This window comes from Ranitomeya variabilis, chromosome 4, assembly GCF_051348905.1.
Source record: "Ranitomeya variabilis isolate aRanVar5 chromosome 4, aRanVar5.hap1, whole genome shotgun sequence".
NCBI lineage: Eukaryota > Metazoa > Chordata > Amphibia > Anura > Dendrobatidae > Ranitomeya > Ranitomeya variabilis.
The window spans coordinates 443306748-443310295 of NC_135235.1; positions in this window are offsets into that span (position 1 = coordinate 443306748).

The following is a 3548-nucleotide window of genomic DNA, read 5'->3' on the forward strand; positions in this document are numbered from 1 at the left end:
CATGTTATATCAGCATGCTCTAAACGCACAAAAAGGGTTGATAAATCTTTTGCCATTGGTACTCTGCAGCCTAAGTTCATTTTGTCTGTGACTCTGATTTTTTCACTGTCTTCCATTTCCGTCGATGCCTATGTGGATTCGGGCGCTGCCCTGAGTCTTATGGATTGGTCATTTGCTAAACGCTGCGGTTTTAGTCTGGAGCCTCTGGAAGTTCCTATTCCTCTGAAGGGAATTGACTCTACACCATTGGCTATGAATAAACCGCAGTATTGGACACAAGTGACCATGCGCATGACTCCCGTTCATCAGGAGGTGATTCGCTTTCTTGTACTGTATAATTTACATGATGTACTAGTGCTTGGTCTGCCATGGTTACAAACTCATAATCCTGTCTTGGACTGGAAAACAATGTCTGTGTTAAGCTGGGGATGTCAGGGGGTTCATGATGATGCACCTCCGATTTCAATCGCTTCATCTACTCCTTCTGAGATCCCTGCGTTTTTGTCTGACTATAGGGATGTTTTTGAGGAGCCTAAGCTCAATTCGCTCCCTCCTCATAGAGAGTGTGACTGTGCTATAGAATTGATTCCTGGCAGTAAGTTCCCTAAGGGTCGTTTATTTAATCTGTCACTGCCAGAGCATACTGCTATGCGGAATTATATTAAGGAGTCCTTGGAAAAGGGACATATTCGTCCATCTTCGTCCCCTCTGGGAGCAGGTTTTTTTTTCGTGGCAAAAAAAGATGGTTCCCTGAGGCCTTGTATAGATTATCGCCTTCTGAATAAGATTACAGTCAAATATCAGTATCCATTGCCATTATTGACTGATTTGTTTGCTCGCATTAAGGGGGCTAGGTGGTTCACTAAGATAGATCTTCGCGGTGCGTATAATCTGGTGCGGATAAAACAGGGTGATGAGTGGAAAACCGCATTTAATACGCCTGAGGGCCATTTTGAGTATTTGGTAATGCCTTTTGGACTCTCCAATGCTCCGTCAGTCTTTCAGTCCTTTATGCACAATATTTTCCGTGAATATCTGGATAAGTTTATGATTGTGTATTTGGATGATATTTTGGTGTTTTCTGATGACTGGGAGTCTCATGTTCTACAGGTCAGGAAGGTGTTTCAGGTTCTGCGGGCCAATTCTCTGTTTGTGAAGGGCTCAAAGTGTCTCTTCGGAGTCCAGAAGATTTCTTTTTTGGGGTACATTTTTTCTCCTTCTACTATTGAGATGGATCCCGTCAAGGTTCAGGCTATTTGTGACTGGACACAACCTACATCTGTTAAGAGCCTTCAGAAGTTCTTGGGGTTTGCTAATTTTTATCGTCGGTTCATTGCTAATTTTTCCAGTATTGTTAAACCTTTGACTGATTTGACTAAAAAGGGTGCTGATGTTGCTGATTGGTCTCCTGCGGCCGTGGAGGCCTTTCGGGAACTTAAGCGCCGGTTTTCTTCTGCTCCTGTGTTGTGTCAACCAGATGTTTCACTTCCTTTTCAGGTTGAGGTTGATGCTTCCGAGATTGGAGCGGGGGCGGTTTTGTCACAGAGAAGTTCTAATGGCTCGGTGATGAAGCCATGTGCATTCTTCTCTAGAAAATTCTCGCCCGCCGAGCGCAATTATGATGTGGGTAATCGGGAGCTTTTGGCCATGAAGTGGGCATTTGAGGAGTGGCGTCATTGGCTTGAGGGTGCTAAACATCGTGTGGTGGTCTTGACTGATCACAAGAATCTCATTTACCTTGAGTCTGCCAGGCGTTTGAATCCTAGACAGGCTCATTGGTCGTTGTTTTTTTCTCGTTTCAATTTCGTGGTTTCATACCTGCCAGGTTCAAAGAATGTGAAGGCAGATGCTCTTTCCAGGAGTTTTGTGCCTGACTCTCCTGGAGACTCTGGGCCTACTGGTATCCTTAGAGATGGGGTAATATTGTCCGCCGTATCCCCAGACTTGCGACGTGCATTGCAGGAGTTTCAGGTGGATAAACCGGATCGTTGTCCACCAGAAAGACTGTTTGTTCCGGATGATTGGACCAGTAGAGTCATCTCCGAGGTCCATTCTTCTGTGTTGGCTGGTCATCCTGGAATATTTGGTACTAGAGACTTGGTGGCCAGGTCTTTTTGGTGGCCTTCCTTGTCTAGGGATGTGCGTACCTTTGTGCAGTCTTGTGAAGTGTGTGCTCGAGCTAAGCCTTGCTGTTCTCGGGCCAGTGGGTTGTTGTTATCCTTGCCCATCCCGAAGAGGCCTTGGACGCACATTTCCATGGATTTTATTTCTGATCTCCCGGTTTCACAGAAAATATCCGTTATCTGGGTTGTGTGTGACCGCTTTTCTAAGTTGGTTCATTTGGTGCCCTTGCCTAAGTTGCCCTCCTCCTCTGAGTTGGTCCCTTTATTTTTTCAGAACGTGGTTCGTTTGCATGGGATTCCGGAGAATATCGTTTCTGACAGGGGATCCCAGTTTGTGTCTAGATTTTGGCGGACGTTTTGTGCCAAGATGGGCATTGATTTGTCTTTCTCGTCTGCATTCCATCCTCAGACGAATGGCCAGACGGAGCGAACTAATCAGACCTTGGAAACTTATTTGAGGTGTTTTGTTTCTGCTGATCAAGATGACTGGGTTGCTTTTTTGCCACTGGACGAATTTGCTCTTAATAATCGGGCTAGTTCTGCCACGTTGGTCTCTCCTTTTTTTTGTAATTCGGGGTTTCATCCTCGTTTTTCCTCTGGTCAGGTGGAGTCTTCGGATTGTCCTGGAGTGGACGTGGTGGTGGACAGGCTACATCAGATTTGGAATCAGGTGGTGGACAATTTGAAGTTATCTCAGGAGAAGACTCAGCAGTTTGCTAATCGCCGTCGCCGCATGGGTCCCCGACTTCTTGTTGGGGATTTGGTGTGGTTGTCTTCTCGTTTTGTCCCTATGAAGGTCTCTTCTCCTAAGTTCAAGCCTCGGTTCATCGGTCCTTATAGGATCTCGGAGATTCTTAACCCTTTATCTTTTCGTTTGGATCTCCCAGCATCGTTTGCTATTCATAATGTGTTCCATCGGTCGTTGTTGCGGAGGTATGAGGTGCCCGTTGTTCCTTCGGTTGAGCCTCCTGCTCCGGTGCTGGTGGAGGGAGAATTGGAGTATGTTGTTGAGAAGATCTTGGATTCTCGTGTTTCCAGACGCAAACTCCAGTATTTGGTTAAGTGGAAGGGTTATGGTCAGGAGGATAATTCCTGGGTGGTCGCCTCCGATGTTCATGCGACTGATTTGGTCCGCGCCTTCTTCCATAGAGCTCACCCTGATCGCCCTGGGGGTTCTCGTGAGGGTTCGGTGACCCCTCCTCAAGGGGGGGTACTGTTGTGGATTCTGTTTGTGGGCTCCCTCTGGTGGTTACTGCTGGTACTGGGTGACTTTGGTGGGTTGCGGCCTTTGGTTTCCACCTGTCCATCAGAGGCTGGGTGTTTCCTATTTTACCTGGCCTTTCTGTCATTCCCTTGCCGGCTATCAATGTATTCAGATGTGCTCTGTTTGGTTCCTGCCTACCTGCTCCCAGATCTTTCAGGATA